The sequence below is a fragment of the Pan paniscus genome, chromosome 7 (genome assembly GCF_029289425.2).
Source record: "Pan paniscus chromosome 7, NHGRI_mPanPan1-v2.0_pri, whole genome shotgun sequence".
NCBI classification, from domain to species: domain Eukaryota; kingdom Metazoa; phylum Chordata; class Mammalia; order Primates; family Hominidae; genus Pan; species Pan paniscus.
In genome coordinates this window covers 149,937,894-149,957,287 of record NC_073256.2, presented here as the reverse complement: position 1 = coordinate 149,957,287, position 19,394 = coordinate 149,937,894, and positions in this window count along the sequence as shown.

Below are 19,394 nucleotides of genomic sequence, written 5' to 3'. Positions count from 1 at the left end.
CACCCTCGTAAATGTGGGCCCCTTTGCAGAAAGCTAAAAGGAAGATTTATAGAATAAAATCTTGGCGGTATAGCAGGGTTCTTCCCCAAGGAGATCCAGCTGTCAGGTAGTAAACCAGGAAGATGTCTGAGGAAAGAGTGTTCCAAAAACTAGACAGATCTTTATACATGGATATGTGTGTTTACACACATATATATTCATATCGAAGCAAGGAAGAAATACCATCACTACTATAGATCTTGTTTTTGAAGCTGATCATGTGGCTGCAGCTGGTAACTGATATTTATAGCCTTCTCCTTCCTCTACTTATTTCATGTTACCTTTCCTTCAGCAAGCACCTCCACAGGGTAGTTCCTGACATCATGGGGCAACCCAACCTTCATTCCTGCACATTCTGTGCCATTGAAAGTCCTATCTATGTTGGGTGTTTTAGTTTTCCATTTACTGTTACCACAAAACTGGAGGTACTAAAAAGATGCCCCAAGAATTATCTGCATTTCAGTTAAATCCCTCCCTCTTCTCTCCTACTGCCCGTGAGCAGTAGCTATTCATTTTCTTGTCATGGTGAAATCTCCCAGCCAGTACACTAACTTCCTTCTTTGCCTGTTAGTTCACTGGCACAAAGACCCCAACATGGCTAGATTTGTCTCCACTTGCAATTAGAAGGCAGCATTGTTGTGTTTTCTGATGAAAGCACTCTTTCCTTTGGAACCAATCTCTCTAAACCAGCAGAGCCCCAAGTTCCAGAAGCAGGAAGTAAAATGTTGTCGAGTTCATTAGTAGGGGCAGTAGTGAGTGGGCCATACTCACTCCCATCCCTTGGTCCCAGATCTATGCATCTTGGCTATGAAAGAAACAGCACCATATATTGGATGGGGATTCAGATTCTAAATTATATCCAAAGGAACATTACCTCATCCACAAAAAGCATTATATCACATGCTGACACTTTAATTAAACCTTCAAAAGGCCACTTCATTGTTCTGTCAGGCCAGCTGCTCCAGGTAAGTTCATTGAATTCTATAGCATCATTCTATTGGCATGCTTCATTTGCTGGAAATTGAGTTGCTTGGTTAGAAGTGACACTCCATGAAATACTATGACAGTGAATATGGCGTTTGTTAGGTAAGTCCACAGATAGTGGTTTTGGCAGAAGCATTATAGGGAAGGAAGAAACATTTATGTTCAGAATAAGTGCATTTTCCAGTGAAAATAAGGGTCTTTCTCTTCCATAATAGAATTGTTATTGTGTAATCAACTTGCCACCAGGTAGCTGGCTGGTCCTATAGGGCCTTTAAGTGGCTGCTTATGGGACTAAGTGTTGGCTTCTACTTTTGTCGTATTTGTCACTGTGAAAGTCTGAAAACATCTGCAGATTACCGGACACTCCTTCCATCAAGAGGTGGAGTCTCTGCCCTCTTACCTTGAATCTGGGCTAAACTTGGTGACTTGCTTCTAACCTATAGAAATGATGCCATAAGGCTTTCACAGCTATACCACTAGATGGCTGTCATAGCCATACCAATTCTGCTTGGTTCTCTTGGGACACTTGCTCTGGGCAAATCCAGCCACCATGTAAGAAGTTCAACCACTCTGGGACTGCCATGCTGGAAATGCCAGACAGGGGCATTCCAATCACAGCCTCAGCAGTGTTCCTGGCTACCGCAGCAACTTCCAGACAGACAGGTCTGCCATCTTTGATATCCAGTCCAGTCAAGCCTTTAGATTACTGCAGTTCTAGCCAACATCTGGCTGCAACGGCAGGAGAGACCCCAAGTGAAAACTGTCCTGCCGAGCTTTCCCAAAATGGAACCCACAAAATTGTGGGAGAAATACAATGGTTTTAATTTACTAAATTTGGGGGGTAATTTTTCCTTTGGTAGCAATATCAATCAGAACATATTTGGCATCTGGAGATGGGGCTTTACCAAAACAAAAACTTAACACATATGGTTATTGCTGGGGGCCAGGGAGCAGTCAAGCTGGAAGGACCCTGAGGAGGCTGATGCATTTGGATGCTCCAGGAAACAGACACCAAGAAGAAGTTAGAACTGCGAGAGATTTACTGGGGGGTAATGCCTAAGGAAGAAGGAGGAAAGGGGGCAGAAGTGCAAATGGGATGCCTTAAGACTTACAAGTTTAGATGTGACTTTGACACCTGTAAAATGAGGCAGAAGGAAGCGGAAGGAGGATTGGCTAGAAGGATCCTCTAACTGCAGCTCTGAGAAAATGTCAGCCAATGGGTAGCTCCAGCACAAAGATTGTCACAGAAGGTGGGCATGCTGGGCAGAAATGGCCAAGCCTGGATGCCCATGCCATGTTGAGTTATTGACTGGAAGCTGCCTTGAAGAGTGTGGGGGCCTCCGCCCGAATGCTGCAGTGGACCTGGGAGGCACTTGCCGCTGAGGTTTTCGGCTCTTTGCACCCCTTGTGGTAGGTTCTGTCTGGAAGAGATCTGAGCAGTGCATCTCTGTGGCTACACAAGACTATTAAGGAAACTTGATAGGCCCCAGGAGGCTGTCAGTGAGGATGTATAGGAAACTAAGGAACATGCTCTTCCCTGATGGAGGAAAGGAGGGCCTCGTTATGTAATAGAAAAAAGTTTAGTAACTGTTGCCTATGGTAACATGAAAAAAATTTTTAATGTACCTGCTGACTTGATGCATTTAATGAAAGAGATTTCCAAATAGAATGCTGACAGTGTCGACTAGGGTCTTGCAGCTACAAATCACAGGATACAAATAGTGATAAGCTAAATAGGACATGTAAAGGAGCTAACCTGGCTAGGTTCGAAACGAAAACTTTCTCATCCCAGTCTCTTTCAGCAGAGTGAAACTGGCCTCACTGTAACTGTGGGCCACTGTGTTGTTTGGTGTCCCTGTGGGTAGTATTTCCTGAAGTTGGGGGTACACAGGCTGGTATGTGACTCATGCCTGAGAAGCTTCTAAATGACAGTGGGCCGGGGTCTGATCCTGCAGGTGGACTCAGTCCAGACGGCCAGAGAAGGGCCGTGCTGGGGCAACAGGAGAATGCGGCCCTCTCCTAAAGCTGGCTGAGGTTCCCGGAGCAAAGGATGGCCTGGGTTCATCTAGGGCACTGTTCATTTGCACTACTGGAGGGGTGAGGAGCCTGGGAGAAGAGGCTGGAGTGTGCTGCAGGACGCCAGGGACTGAGGATGGAATCTCAAAGGAGTGGAAAGAACAAAGGATGTAGGAGAGAGGGGCAAACAGAGAACCTCTGAAGAGGCCAGGAAAGAGTCTCAGGAGGGAGAAAAACTGCCTCCAATTCTCCCCCAACCCCACAGAGCAGGAAGCCTTACCAAGCCCTTAAGAACAGTCAAGGTCCTGTTTTTCCTAGCCTTTGACTTGAATGAATAAGGGAGGGGGTGTCACCAGGACCCAGAGAGACAATTGAGTCCAGTAGGCAACTGACAGGAACTGAGACCCCCTTCCAGGGGCAGCCCACCCAGTACCACCCACAGGGAGACAGCTGGGGGAATGGACATCTTGACCTGATTCCCTTCTTCCCTCCCATCTCTTGCTAAAGCTTCCCAGTGACCAAAACCCACTGGAAGCCAGAGGCAAGGGAGCCTGTTGATGGGGTCCTTCGAGGTCATCTTCCTGGGCACACAGCATGGTGAAGGGCAGGGGAAGGAGCCAGCATTCTCCCTTTTATCTTCCTTCATCCCCCACTCCACCTCTCCCACACTGGAGGAGGCGGCTAGAGATCCAGAGTCCAGTAGACCATGATGTAAGCAGGATGAGAGAAGGGAGAGGAAGAACCACATTACCGCCACCTTTTCTGTTGCATTTCTAACTTCAGCATCCTGAGAAGGGGACAGAAGAGGGAGAGGAGACAGAGGATGCAATGTCAGGGTTTTGACCATTATAGGGACAATCTCATCTCTGAATAGAGACGAAGAATATGAGTCCAATGGCTGAAGGGCCAAGAAGAAATGCCACGGGATCTGCCTGAGTCTTCATCCAGGGGCAGGAAAGGGCCACCCCCACTGAAGAAAGATGAAGGCATAGTGGAAGACAAATCTGTTGTGTTTGGATCACACTGACAAGGTTAACATTCATGCTTAAAAGTTCATGGATAATAAGCAGTGATTCCAGAAACTGGCGCTCCCTGGCTGCTCCTTCCAAAGTCCCTCATGCCACCCTCTCATGCTCTGCCACTGATCCTTTTTTACTTCCAGGGGCCTGGTTTGCTTATGGCTCCCATGTGAGCACCGCCAGCAGCAGGAGAGGGCTTCAGTTCTCCTCCCAGTCCTCACGACGAAGAAACTCATCAGGCGTGATGCCCAACACCCTGCATGCCATGCATTTTCCTTCTGATTTCCTTCTCAGGCTTTTCTTAAGCAGCGTGAACCGGCCCTGTTGTATCAATGCCCATCCTGGTCACCAGCCCCCACACAGCTGTTTGTGTCTGCATTCTCCTCCTGGCTGCCATCATGAGCCTGGCAGCTGCATGTCCCTGCATGTGAGTGGCCTGCAAATGTCCAGGGGAGACCACTGACAGTGACCACTGAGGAGATGTGAGTCTGGCTCAAGCCCCCCGGGCTTGAGTGGCCATGTCCTCCTTCCTTGCTCATGGGAAGACTGCCCCCCCATGTGACAGCTGATTTGCAGCATGTGGTGTGTGTCTGTCACCCTTTGCAGCCTGTCACAGCTTTCCTGATGCATTTGGATGGAAAGTGCTACCCCATCTGCAATTGATGCATGTCAGGCCAATGTATCTACCACTCTGTGGCAGACCCAAGCTAAATTAGCAGTTCGCTTCTACGTCTGCTCCCTAATTATTGCTGTTTGCATTTGGTCTGGTGTTTTCCTTGTATTTAAGATCAGCTGCAGCTTGTCCAGCTGCTTGGGCTCTCCACTCAGCACACATTTACCAAGCACCTAGGAGGCACGAGGAACCATATCAGGTGCCAGGGAAGATTTGCTTCAAAGGTCCCATGATTCCAGTTCTAATGTTCCTTCCACAGAGGACTCTGCTCCCTCCAGTCATCACATGAAGGCTGGTCACTGAGGGTCGCCTCTCCCCTCCACCCTCTACTCCATGTGCACCCGCTCCCAGGGCCCAGTCTCATGGCTTCTGCCACCAGCTCTGGGTGGATGCCTCTGAAATCTCTATTTTAGGCCTTGAGTTTGTGCCTAAACTTCCTCTCTCTTATCCTGGATATCTTATACGTGATTCCATATAAAGTTCAGTGTCTTCCTCCTCATTTTTTCTGCCACTTCATCTTATTCTGCCTCTTCTGGCTTTTGTTTTATGGATTCACTTGCCAATCACCCAGATTAGAAAACCCTGTCACTGCTTCCTATATTCAACATTCAATCGGAAACTAACTCCTGTACACGTTACCTCAACTAAAGCCGCTCCAATCCTCTCCAAACCCTGTCTGCATTTAATCCCCATCATCTGCTGTGCCAATGTGGCCCCAACCTCAGCCCTCCTTGATATAAATGCCCCCTTTGAGTGTTACCCAAGGGCAAGGCTGAACACATCAGATCTGGGCCTCAACCTGCTATGTGCCACACCTCTCCCACGGCACTCACCCTGCCCACAGCACCAAGGTTGTCACCATCCCTGACAGCCAGTGTGACATATCCCCTGACCCCCTGCTGGTGGTGTGCCTGGACTGAGGCTGGTGGTGTGTTGGATCTGAGGGACCCAGGGGAGCTCCTTTCAGGCTTGGGCAGGAGTGGGGAGTGCTGCCAGGGCCCAGGGACACAGTGAAGGTCCTGCTGGTGGAGGGGAAGGCAAGACAAAGTGCACAAGACATCTCTTCCTTGACAAGAACGTCCATTGTTGGAATCATTATAAACCAGTGGAGCTTTTGTCAGAGAGAAATGAAGTCTGATATAATGAGCTATCATCTTGCTTCAGCTGCACTGGGTAAGTGAGCCAGTCCTCACGCTATCAAGGTGAGAAATCATGGCCACCATGAGCCAGGAGCTTCCTGCAGCAGGACCCGGGGTTACAGAGAATCGTATTATTTACTCTGCTCACCTCCACCAACAAAGGAAAAACAATGCTGTCTGGTTACTATTGCTACCTAACAAACCATTCTGTATTTAGTGACATAAATCAACAAGTTTATTATGCTCAGGGTCTCTGTAGGTCAGAAATGCCAACAGGCACAATGAGGACACCTTGACTTTTCTCTTATGCCTCAGATTGGAAGACCCACAGATCAGGGGTGACTTGGAATCTGGAGGCTGGAATCATCTGGAGATGTCTTTACTTGTGCATTTGGCAGCTGATGCTTTTGACCAGCCTTCAAGTGGCCTGACAGCCAGAACAGCGACACATGTCCATGACAGCTAGTCCAGGCTTCCTCAGGGCAGGGCAGAGTGGTTGGGTTCCAAGAGTGAGCACCCCAAGAGAACAATGAAGGGATGCATGGCTTTTTTTTTTTTTTTCCGACAGTCTCACTCTGTCACCAGGCTGGAGTGCAGTAGCACGATCTTGACTCCCTGCAACATCCCTCTCCCCAGTTCAAGCAATTCTCCTGCCTCAGCCTCCCGAGTAGCTGGAACTATAGGCACGCACCAAGCCTGGCTAATTTTTGTATTTTTAGTGGAGACAGGGTTTCATCATGTTGGCCAGGATGGTCTTGATCTCTTGACCTCATGATCCACCCGCCTCGGCCTCCCAAAGTGCTGGGATTACAGGCATGAGCCATCACGTCCGGCCAGATGCATGGCATTTTAAAAACCTAGCCTTGGAAGTTGCATAGCTCATTTCTGCCATACCCTAACGATCAGGAAAATTACAGAGGCCTGCCCAGGTTCAAAGGGAGAAGAGTCTCCACCTCTTGCTGGGGAGAGTACAAGGTTCTCAAAGAGCATGTGGAACAAGAGATATTGTTGGGAGATCTTTGGAAAATACAGTCCACCACAACGCCCTTCCTCCTCCATGAAGCTCTTAGGTGACATTGCAATGTTCCCTGTGTCAAGAAGAGGAGGTGGTTCCTCACCTGTTGTTGTATAAATAAAAGATGTGGGTGATGGGGGGTGGGGGAAGATACAGGTTTAATTTTACCCCTAGGCCATTTTTAGAACCTACACCACTGCCTGCCTCTCCTTCCTTTGGAGGGTTCTAGAGATAAAAATATTTACAAGTCAATGCAAGGCCAAATAAAGATCCTCAGAGGCAGTTTAGAAGAGTGGTTCAGAATTATGAATTAGATCCTCTTTGGTGTCCCTTAGGTTATGCAGATAAAAATAGAAAAGAAAAATTTTAATTTCCTCTGGCTGTATTTCTCTGAAAGCCACACTGAACTGTAATATTGTACTTACCTATTCATTAATTATTTTTCTGGTAGTATCTTTGAATTCTATCTAATATAACTCAAATTTTCCAAGGTGTCAGTATGTGAGTTTATCTGGGATCATTGCTATGGCCTTCATTCAAATTTCTCTGGCTCTAGCCCCATCTGCTGATGAAGGACCTCCAGCTTGTGTGCCCATGTATTCCTGGGGAACCTCTCACAGTGTCAATGTTTCTCTACTCAATTGGACAGCACCTTCTGGGGACATCCTCCCCTCCAGCCTCCAGTCTCTGCTGCTGTTCTTTGGACCACTATGCATGCCCCTGGGCTCTGGCCATGCCAACATGTCCAGCAATTGCAGGCAATCCTTTACTATTAATAGAAGAGTTCCCAGTGCAGTTCTTTGAGGGCTCTCAGACTTTAGAGAAGAGACTACTTTTGCATGAGTTGAAAATGTTTTCCCTGGTCTTTGTTCTGTGTGCAAGTGGGGGGTGTTGGGGTAGAAGTGAGAATACTGTCTCCCTCTCCTGTGTCTTCAGCTGTGGATGGTCAGTGGCCATCACCTAGCCAGTGGTGCATAATGAGATTCCTGACAGTGTGGATCCCTTGTCATTGTTCTCACCTGTTGTCAAAGTAAAAACAGATACTGGATCTCCAAGAAAGCTTTGGGTATTCTTTCCAAAAAGCTCCGATAATTGACCCAACTTTGTACACCACTGGTGAAAGAACTGCCAGCCCCTTCACTGTCATTCCAGAAGCAAAGCCTCGCACTCTAGGACTTGAGTTGATGTCCTCAATTGATACTCTTTCCATAATCCATGCTTCCATTCCTCTCTCTTCTCAAGCCCTGTCTTCTTAATCCTCTTCCCCCAACAGGACCCCAGCTGTCCCGTTTTCTTGGAAGTACCAGACCTCTCTATAAAAGTGATCAAAACTAAGCCTTCTGCTGTGTCTTAAAAACTTTGTCAATTGCATCATTCTGGGAGCCGCAGAGAGAAAGGTAGGATCTTGTTTTGCTGCAGGCTGACCTTGTGAGCTTTAGGTTTAGGTGGGGCCATCTGGAAGAGTAAGCTCTACCCCTTAGAACAGGGCAGGAGGAGGGGAGGACTCTTCCATTCTGAGATACAAATAAAACCCACCTTATACCATGAACATTATTTTCCAAAAAACCCTGATTTGGACTCCATATGGCAGTCATATATATTCTTTCTGGTAACATAACTTTGCTTGGCCTCATTTCTTGTGAACAGTCGTGGTCTTATTTTGTTTAGAGATTGTTCATGCAATTGCTGCCTTGGGTAACCAACAGAGCTGTAGGACGTTGTCAGACAATGACGCATTCTGTGCCCAATCTCTTCTCCTGAATTCCCAGGATTCACCTCCAAGTTAGGAAGGCAGTGGTATTTTTATTTAAGTAGCTACCCTATGCAAAGCCATATCTCTCCTTAGGACTCAGCCAATTTCCCCAGGTTCTGCTAAAGGCGTGTTTTGGAATTGTCACCACACTATCCTCTGAGCCACCACTCTTCTCAGGAGGTTAAAGTCTGTTCCTGGTACAGCTCTTGAAGCCAACCCCTACACTCATCAGGTTGAGTTCTCCCCCAAAAATGAGTTAACAGAGCAGGTCTGAGGCTGCTATGCTTAGAAAGACCTGCAGGCATGGCCGTCATCTGGGAACTTGGACTTGGGGAGGGTTTCCACCTTCCCCAGAATTGATAAGCGTGGCTCACAGTACCTAAACAGACGATGTGGTATATGTTGAACTTCTGCTTTCCCTTCTGGGAGTCTGGAATTTTGGTATGTGCCAGGTAGAGGCAGACAATAAAAGCCTTGGGTCCTGAGTCTCTAAGACGTATTCCTGGTAGACAGCATTTAACACATGGCACAACTTGTTGCTGGAAGAATTGAATATATGCCATGTGACCCCATGGGGAAAGGACTCTTGGGAGCTTTCCTCTGGTTTCCTCTGGGCTTTCCCCCATGCACACTCCTTTTGCTGATTTTGCTTTACATTCTTTAGTTGTAATAAATTATTGCCATGAGTATGACTATAGGCTATGTCCTGTGAGTCCTCCGAGCAAATTACCAAATGCGGTGATGGTCTTGGGGGTCTCTAAATGCTCCTTCATCCCAGTTTGTTCTCCCACCACTGTGAGTCTTTCCTCAATCGCCCTACCATTCCCTGGAGACACCCAGATACACCTGGTGATATGGTTTGGCTGTGTCCTCACCCAAATCTCATCTGGAATTGTAGCTCCCATAATCCCCATGTGTCATGGGAGGGACCTGGTGAGAGGTAATGGAATCATGGGGGAGGGTTTTTCCTGTGATGTTCTCATGATAGATAATAAGTCTCACAAAAATCTAATGGTTTTATTGTTCCATGCACATGCTCTCTTGCCGGCCACCATGTAAGAAGTCCCTTTGTTCTTCCTTCATCTTCTGCCATGATTGTGAGGCCTCACCAGCCATGTGAAACTGTGAGTCCATTAAACCTCTTTCCTTTATAAATTACTCAGTCTTGGGTATGTCTTTATTAGCATCATGGGAAAGAACTAATGCACCTGGACAGCAGTAATGAGTCCAGCCGAGGTGGACCCAGCCTGTATGCCCACTGAAATCTGCTTTATAACACATTTTCCAATGACCTAATTTTTAATTCACATTTTTCTATATCATTACCCTTCATATGCCATTATAATATACCTTGAAATTTTGTGGAATGGAATGATATAAATATATAAATGAAGCCTATTTGATTATATACAATAAAATTAGGAATCAATAAAAGGATAGATAAAACAATATTTTTGAATCTAAAAGCAGACTACAGAGTGATAATTGGGTTAAAAAGAAATAAATGAGTTTAAATGACAATGAAAAGATGATTTGTCAAAATGTGAAAGATGAAGCTCACTGCTTAGAAGAAAATTTAGAGCTTTTGTTAAAAGACACTTTTTTGGATAAAACTATAACTCTCCTATAAATATAGAATAAATAAATGTGAGAGATTGTATTTAGCTCACTAATGAGTGAACCTGTAGGGTATTACAACTGCTTCGAAGGAGAATTCAAGAGTCATTAGCATATAGCATGCAGGATGCTAAAATGAATTTACAAGTAAATACAAAATCAGTATATCCACAGGGCAATGACCAAATGCAATCTCCTTGACACATTTTTGTCTTATTATCAATTGTCTACAAATTACATGGTTGTTGAAATAGACAATGAAATCTGGAGACAACAAAGAAAAGTGGGCCAGAGAGGTGACCCAGTAATTTAGTTTTGCCCATTTAAAAGTCTTTCACATCTTTTCTTGAACTTTGAGTATGTTTATTAAAAAATATCAAAGACAAAAACAAACTTAGAATTCAACTCATGAAGCTAGAAAACAAGTAAACGTACGTAACTCAAAGATAGAAGAGAAAAATCAATTATGAAGATAGGACAAAAATCAATGAATTAGAGGACAACAACAACAAAAACAAATAGAGAAGCCTGTTTATTTGAAAAGACTAATCAGATAAACTCTGGTAAGGTGTTTGAAAGAAAGAGGAAGGTGATGTAAATGATGAAATAGAAAGATGATTAACAAAATGTAGGATGAAATCATGAACATGGCTACCTATGTAAAAGAAATTTAAATTTCTTAATAAAATATTAAATAAACTATACGCCAATACATTTGAAATTTCAGGAAAACTATCTCATGACAAAATTGGCATTAAAAACAGAAAACTTAAATTGACCGGTAACTTTTAAAACTTTACAATGTTAAGAAACAAACTTTGATCTACAACCTCCTTCCCCCATCACCAAATTCCCGAGTTCTTGGAAGTTTTAAGAGAATTCAAGAAAATGTTCAAAATATAAAATAGTCTATGTCATTTAAGGTGGTCTGAAAAAGGAAAAGAGATGAAAAAGCTGCTTAAATATTTATATGACACTTAAAATAATTTTAATATCTAACTGGATATTCAAAAAGTATATGGAGCAATTTCATTTATGGATATGAATATAAACTCTTAAATACAATACTAATTGCCCAGGTGCGGTGGCTCACACCTATAATCCCGGCACTTTGGGAGGCCAAGGCGGGTGGATCACCTGAAGTCAGGAGTTTGAGACCAGCTTGAACAACGTGGTGAAACCCCATCTCTACTAAAAATACAAAATCAGCTGGGTGTGGTGGTGCATGCCTGTAATCCCAGCTACTAGAGAGGCTGAGGCAGGAGAATTGCTTGAACCCGGGAGGCGGAGGTTACAGTGAGCCAAGATTTTGCCACTGCACTCCAGCCTGGGCAACGAGAGCGAAACTTCATCTCAAAAAATAAAATATATATATATAGTAACTAATTTAATACCATTGCATTAAAAATCACACATCACTGCGAGTAACCTTTATCTCAGGAATGCAGAAGTGGTTTAATGTTACAAATTCAATCAATTTAATTTACATTAATCTATAGGAAAGGAGAAGCATTGCACCATCATGTCAATGAAGGTCAGAAGTTTAATAGTTATGATTTTAAGTGGAAAAAAATGAACTCTTAGAACAATGGATATTTTTTAAAAAGAACTTTAACTTGGTAAGAATTTTTGCTAAAAACCTATAGCACACAAAATCCTTAAAGATCCGTTATTTATATGCATTTTATTATGGTCTGCACAAGAAAAGGATGTTTTCTATGCCTGTTACTGCTCAACATGCTACTGCAGATTTTGACCCCCCAAAGATACAAGTACAAACATAAGAGGTATTAGGATATCCTTACTTGCAGATAATGGGATTATTTTCATAGAAAGTGTATGAGGAAAAAGACAAGTTGTTAGAACAAGTAAGTTCGATAAATTTTCCAGATATGAGATCAGCAAAGTCTCACAGTGTCCCTCTACATCAGTAATCTTGAATTAAAAGTGTAGTAGAATATTAGCTGCCATTTACAAACAAAAATTTGCCATTCAGAAACAAAATTCATAAAGTACCTAAGGATTAACCAAAGACTGGAAAAAATTGAGAAAAATTTAGATTCTATTACAGGACATGAAGAAGTCCTTCTAAATGGTTGTACATACCATTGTGCGTGGATAGGGTGATTAAATATTAAGACTTTGTCAAATCTTTGATAATTAATATATAAATTCAATTCATTTCCAATAAAAACAATAGCATTTGGGAGCTCAGCAAATAGCTAAGACAAATTTTAAAATGAAAACGAAAATGAACTGCAGATTCAATTTACTATATACAAAGGCCTTCCCTTGGTCCATTACCATAAATGCATACTAAATAATACAAATGAAGGTATTGTGATAATGACAAAATAATAAATAAAAAAGGACAGAAATTAAAAATAGACCTTTGGAAATTGTATGATAGATGATAGAAATATCATCATTAGTAAAGGGCTGACAGGTGAATTACTTAGTAAATCATGTTGGGAAAGAGAAAAAATAAGCATCCCTACTTCCCAACTAAGCAAACATAAAGTTCAAATAGATTAAAAATGTAAATTTAAAAGAGACATTTATGAAGCTAATAGAAAATAAATATATGAATATGTTAAGATCTTGGGGGAGGGGGATGATATTTTCAGCAAGGCCCGTAATATCAAAACTTATGTGCAAATGTCTAAAACAAGAGGTAAGTGTCAAAAACACCTGAGAGATTCAGAGATCAGAAAAAGAAGGAAAAAAAAAAGGAGTAGGAAATTGACAAAAGGCAAAATCTAATTGGCTAATTCGTATATTTCACTGGCAATCAGAAAAGACAAAGATAGTCAAACTTAATGTTATTAAGTACTGAGAAGATGTGGACAAACAGGAACACTCCTTCTGCTCTCAGAAACGGCAGGTCTTGGTGACCTTAGGTAAGTGCAGGGAGATTGATGGTCAAAGCACTTAATAATTAGTTTCCCATGCAACAACCAATCAGAACAGATGCCTGGCCAGTCACAGAGAAGTCACCCTGTAATGCATATGCCAGCACAACTCACACCTAGTTCCAGAAAGAAAGGTGGGTCAGGGTTTTACAACAGTGTTGTCTGTGATAGCAGAGTTAGGGGACACCCATGTCCAGCATTCAGGGAAATGCATGAAGAAAATGACATTTATGCTTCAAATGCCATTCTTTTTGGTGTCAGACATCATGAGTTAGATGTACATACAGAAACATGGCTAGATCTTTAAAAAGTAGTAACCAGAAAAAAGACTAAGAAATTAAGTGAAAATTAAAGTATGAATCAATCTTGGTAAATTTTAAAAATCACATACCCCATGAAACACATGTTTTTAAAGGACATATATATACCACAATGAATGTATGAAAGATAATTTGAAGGACAGAAATGAAATAAAGTGAATTGGATGTCTGTGGAAGAGTGGAATGGGTGTGGGGACGTGGGATGACAGAGAAAATAATTAAAATGCATATATCCTTGCATTCATAAATACATAAATAAACCAGGCAGAGGCTTCACGTGAAGTAATAAGGGTGATATCTAATGAATGAAAAAATACGATGATCTCTCTTCAGTAAAGCTTAGATCCTAAGCAGGAAGTGAGGGGATAGGAAGTCAGTAAATTAATACTGCTTTCTTATTTATTTATTTATTTTTTGAGACGGAGCCTCGTTCTGTCGCCCAGGCTGGAGTGCAGTGGCCCAATCTCGGCTCACTGCAAGCTCCATCTCCCGGGTTCACGCCATTCTCTGCCTCAGGCTCACGATTAGCCGGGACTACAGCCGCCCACCACCACACCCGGCTAATTTTTTGTATTTTTAGTAGAGATGGGATTTCACCGTGTTAGCCAGGACGGTCTTGATCTCCTGACCTTGTGATCCATCCGCCTCGGCCTCCCAAAGGCTTTCTTATTTTTATACTGCTCTTAGGGAATGAGAAATCACCTAACAAGAAACAGAGAAGTTCACATTAGTGGTCACTCAAAAAATTTTTAAACAAATATGAGTGCTTACTATGCAAAAGCATTGTCTAAACCCCTTGGGCTACACAGATAACCAATAAAAATGTGCTTCCTAGGAAAGTTTATGTTCTAGAAGGAGGAAATAGTAGAATCTCTGAAAAAGACCTGTTGTCCTCTATAGGAGTGTTCCAGGCCTGGCCTTACTAATGAAGAGAGCACCAAGAGGCAGGATAGTCCATGTTTCCCATTGAAGGACAAGGACAAGGCTGTTGAGATTAGTGTACCTTTGTACCTAATTTTCACAGCACTTGAAATGGTGGTCGAAGGAAGGAAACTGAGGAAGAGGAAGGAGACAGGCAGGCAAGGTGTGTGACCTCAGAATGTCTGAGAAGATGCCAGACATCCCAAACTGCACGTGGGGTGTGTGACCTGCCAGGATATTTCCTGCCTTATGAACTCATTTAAAGGGAAAGACATACAACATACCATCATACCATCATTAGATCATCACTTCATTTAGTTACACATTTAATAAATTATCTTTACCCAAAAAACAAAGGATATATGGAAGCGAGCAGCAAAGACCACACCAAGAGTGAATACATATGCGAGCACATATACATACATATCACATGTATCACACATACATATTTAAGTTTTTATAAACATATATTTGAAAGTTTACATAAATAAACTTTTTCTCAGACTGTTTTTGTGGGCATGATATTGATATTTTCTCCCTGGAGCTTGGGACAGATGGGGCGCCCGCTGCATTTGGCCACGTGAGGGGTCACAGTGATGAGTCCTTTGGGACTCTCTCTGAAGATGAGAGTATCAATAAACCACAGGCCAAATCTTCCCTCTGACTGTTTTTGTACAGCCTGTGAACTAAGGACTGGTTTTACATTTTTAAATAGTTGGAAAAAATCAAAAGAAGAATCATATCTTATGATATGTGAAAATTATAGAAATTCAAATTTCATTGTCCACAAAGTTGAGTTGGAACTCAGTCCCGCTGGTTTGCGTTTTGTCCATGGCTGCTTTCTCACTGCAGGAACAGAGCTGAGTAGCTGCAACAGATTTCCCATGGCCCACAAAGCCTGAAATACTTACTCTCTGGCCCTTCACAGTTAAGTGGACTGTGGAGACAAATTTCCCATTGAGAATTGTTCAAAGAAATGCTGTGAAAACATGTCATTTCTTTATTGGTTAATGGGTTATAAAAATCACCTCTCAGGTCACCTTGAGAAATCCCTGCCTCAAAGGGCAGCCGTCATTGTCAACTCCATCCCCAAACCAAAGCCCCAGACACCCTCCAGCCTCCACGAGTGCAGACATTCATGGCAATATTTTCACAGCACTCAGTTTATACTCACTCCACTCTAAAACAATACCTTTAATCGCTTGTCATCTCACATGGGGTCCTGCACGCTTTTGCCTTTGTAGGAAACCTGACATTTGTCTATTTCTTCTTTCTCTTTTCCTTCCCATATCCTCCTTCTAATTTACGTTTGACTTGTTTGCTGAGGAGGCAGGAGCTAGAGACTGCTGTGAGCTCATACGGGTGGGAAGTTTATCCTTCAAGTCCTGCCCACTCATCACTGCTTCTCACCTTCCCCTGACCAGGCTTACAAGTGGGTTCTTGCCTGCTTTCCCTCTGGACCCAACAAGCCCCTGTAATGAGTGTGCATGACTCTGACAGCTGTGGACTCAGGGTCCTTGGCTACAGCTGCCATGTAAAATATCTCATCCAGTTCTCGCAAATTGTTAAAATAACCACATTTCTTAGATTCCAGTACCCAAATCATGTCTTTCCGACTGCTCCTCACACCCAGAAGTGGCACAATAATTCTTGGGAGTATTACTTTTTTTCTCTCTCTTTTTTTTTTTTTTTTTTTTTTGAGACGGGGTCTTACTCTGTCTCCCAGGCTGGAGTTCAGTGGCATGATCTGAGCTCACTGCCAACTTTGCCTCCCAGGTTCAGGCGATTCTTGTGCCTCAGCCTCCAGAGTAGCTGGGATTACAGGCACATGCCACCACATGCGGCTAATTTTTGTATTTTTAGTAGAGACAGGGTTTTACCATATTGGCCAGGCTGCTCTTGAACTCCTGACCTCAAGTGATACACCCGCCTCAGCCTCCCAGCAAGCTGGGATTACAGGCGTGAGCCACTGTGGCCAGCCTGTTTTTCTATATTTTGTTTTGAAAAGTAGGATACCTATAGATTTAACCCTATAGCCTCAGTGTGCGATAATTGCTCTATTCGTCTGTATTACCCTTGATTATATGTCACTTGAAGGCAGGGGCTGGACTGGTCACTTCAGCAGCCCCGGCGCCTGGCACAGTGGTTGGTTCAGAGGGAGCACGTGGGAAACCTTTGTTGATTGAGTTGAAAAAAAAAGTTGATCAGACACCCATTTGTCTTGATCTTTCACCTCCCCTCAAAAGCACATGAGATTTTGCATACCCTGAAGCTGCTGAAGATAGTAACACTGCACTCCACTCAGCTGCGGATTTAATTTGAGTTCTGTTTTCTGCACTGTTCATGCCCCTGTTTTTTGTCAGTGGACTTTTGCTGAGCACCTTCTCTTTGCCAGGGACTTGGGCAAAACGGGCAGAGTGAGGCAAGAGGCCCTGCAGCCCTTCCACAAGGCCATCTCCCACCCCTCCCCAGCCCATGCTCACCCCTCTGCCCTCCCACCTCAGTCCTGGCTGCCTCTGAGTCTGCCTCCCACACCAGATTGACAGCTGCTTGAGAGCAGCGTGGGGTCAAGTTCCTGCATCTGTGTCCTCAGTACCTGACACTCATTTAGTCATCTCAATAACTACCTGTCACTTACGTCATGTAGCCCATGAGAACAGAGAGGCCTAGTGGAAACAGGGCTGGGAATGAAGCCAGGTTCTGTGGCCCCAAGGGCTGTCCCTTTTTACTCCTGACTACCTGCACATCTATTGTGTAGTCTGGTCTCCAGTCAGGTGGCCTTTGCTCTGGGCTGTGGTTATTTTAGAAGCTAAATATAACTTCATTAACCATGAGAGGTGTCAGGAAAAATACAACTGGCACTCACCACAGGCATTCCTCCCCATCAGGGTAGAGAAAATCAAAGCCCTTGAAATCAGCAAATGATGCCGAGAGCCTCTGAGCACGAAACCACATGGCAGACCCTGGGCCCACAAAGATATTAAACCCCAGGCCCTGTCCTTGGCTGCTCATGGTTTGAGGAGTCCTCCAGTTGCAACTCATTGTGTGAGTACTCATCCCAACTACATGAAGCATTAAGATGGGACCATAGAGGGAAGCAATTAAGTTTGATTAGAAGCACTGAGAAGGAAGGTGGGATTATATGAGGAGAGAGGAAAAGAGAAGAGAAAGCTGAAAAGGTGGAAAATGTGTGGGTTTCTCTCCAGATTCAGATTAAGCAATGTTGTACTCATGGACCCGGCACCTGTTAGGATGCAAAATCATGCTAGGTGCTTCCACTCAGCATCTGCTTGTTCTTCATAACAGCACTAATGAGGTAGAAGTATTTATCTGATCTCTGCTTTACAGAGGATGAGCTGGAGCTCAGGGAGGCCAGGACCCCAGCACAGAGCCACACAGCTCATGTGAGCATGACCAGCAGTTGGATTTAGACTGGACTCCAAGCCCAGGGCACTTTCTTGTGTCCCACAATTGCCTGTCCTTGAGAATGTGAAGACACCCCTGGTCCTCACAGCAGACCTTGCCCTTGGCCCACTCTCCAGCTATCCCAGACCAGAGGTATAAGTGTGTGGCCCAGTACCCCAGGCTAAGCTTCTAAACCAATAGCACCAACAGGTGCATCAGTTATCTCAGTTAGGATTTATAAGTTAGGATTAATTTCACTGCATAGAATAGAAAATAAAATACATGGATAAAATAAGAGAAACATTTATTTTTCCCTCATCAAACAACAGTCCAAAGGCAGAAAATATAGGGTGAGTGATATGGTTTGGCTTTGTCCGTGTCCAAAGTCTCACCTTGAATTGAATTTTATTCCCCATAATTCCCACGTGTCAAGGGCGGGACCAGGTGGAGGTAATTGAATCACCGGAGCAGTTTCTTCCATGCTGTTCTGGTGATAATGAGTCTCACGAAACCTGATGGTTTAATAAGCACCTAGCATTTCCCCTGCTTGCACTCACTTTGTCCTGCTGCCCTGTGAAGAAGGTACCTGCTTCTCCTTTGCCTTTTGCTATTATTGTGAGTTTCCTGAGGCCTCCCCAGCCATGCAGAACTGTGAGTCAATTAAGCCTCTTCTTTTATAAATTACCCAGTCTTAGGTATTTCTTCATGGCAGTGCGAGAATGGACTAATACAGTGAGTATGGAGGTTACATGGTGTCATCAGAGAGCAGCCTTCTAAGTCTCTGCTCCTTCATTCAAGCATATAGTTTCTCTATTGAACGTCACCTCAGGGCCTGATATAGTTGCTGAAGTGCCAACCATCACAGTCATGGTCCAGCCAGACAAAGGAGAAAAGTACATGTCCACAGATGTCTTTAAGGAAATTCCTTGTAGTTCCCACACACTTCTACTTACTTCTCATTGGCGAAGACTTAGATATATGGTGACTCTGTGCTCCAGGACAGGGTGGGAAATGGAGAGTTTTTTTTGTTCTGCATGACAACTTGCCCAGCTTGGTTTTCCTGTCATAAAACCAAGGCTAGTGATATCTACCGAATCTGGTAGGTAGTGAGTGCGTATGAAACCAAATGAACCCAGGACAGGAGAGATTTCTTTACTTTTTTGTTTTTTGAGAAGGAGGCTTGCTCTGTCACCCAGGCTGGAATGCAGTGGCACAATCTTGGCTCACTGCAAGCTCCGCCTCCCTAGTTCAAGCAATTCTCCTGCCTCAGCCTCCAGAGTAGCTGGGATTACAGGTGCCCGCCACCATGCCCAGCTAATTTTTGTATTTTTAATAGAGACAAGGTTTCACCACATTGGCCAGGCTGGTCTCAAACTCCTGACCTCAGGTGATCCACCCTCCTCAGCCTCCCAAAGTGCTAGGATTACAGGTGTGAGCCACTGTGCCCAGTGATGGGAGAGACTTTTACACTGCCAAGTTCCAGCAGGGTGACGTCAGGCCTGTTACTAACTTCTCTGAATCTTGGTTCCATTGTTTATAGAAAAAGGATAACCGTATCTTTTCACACTGGTGTTGTAAGGG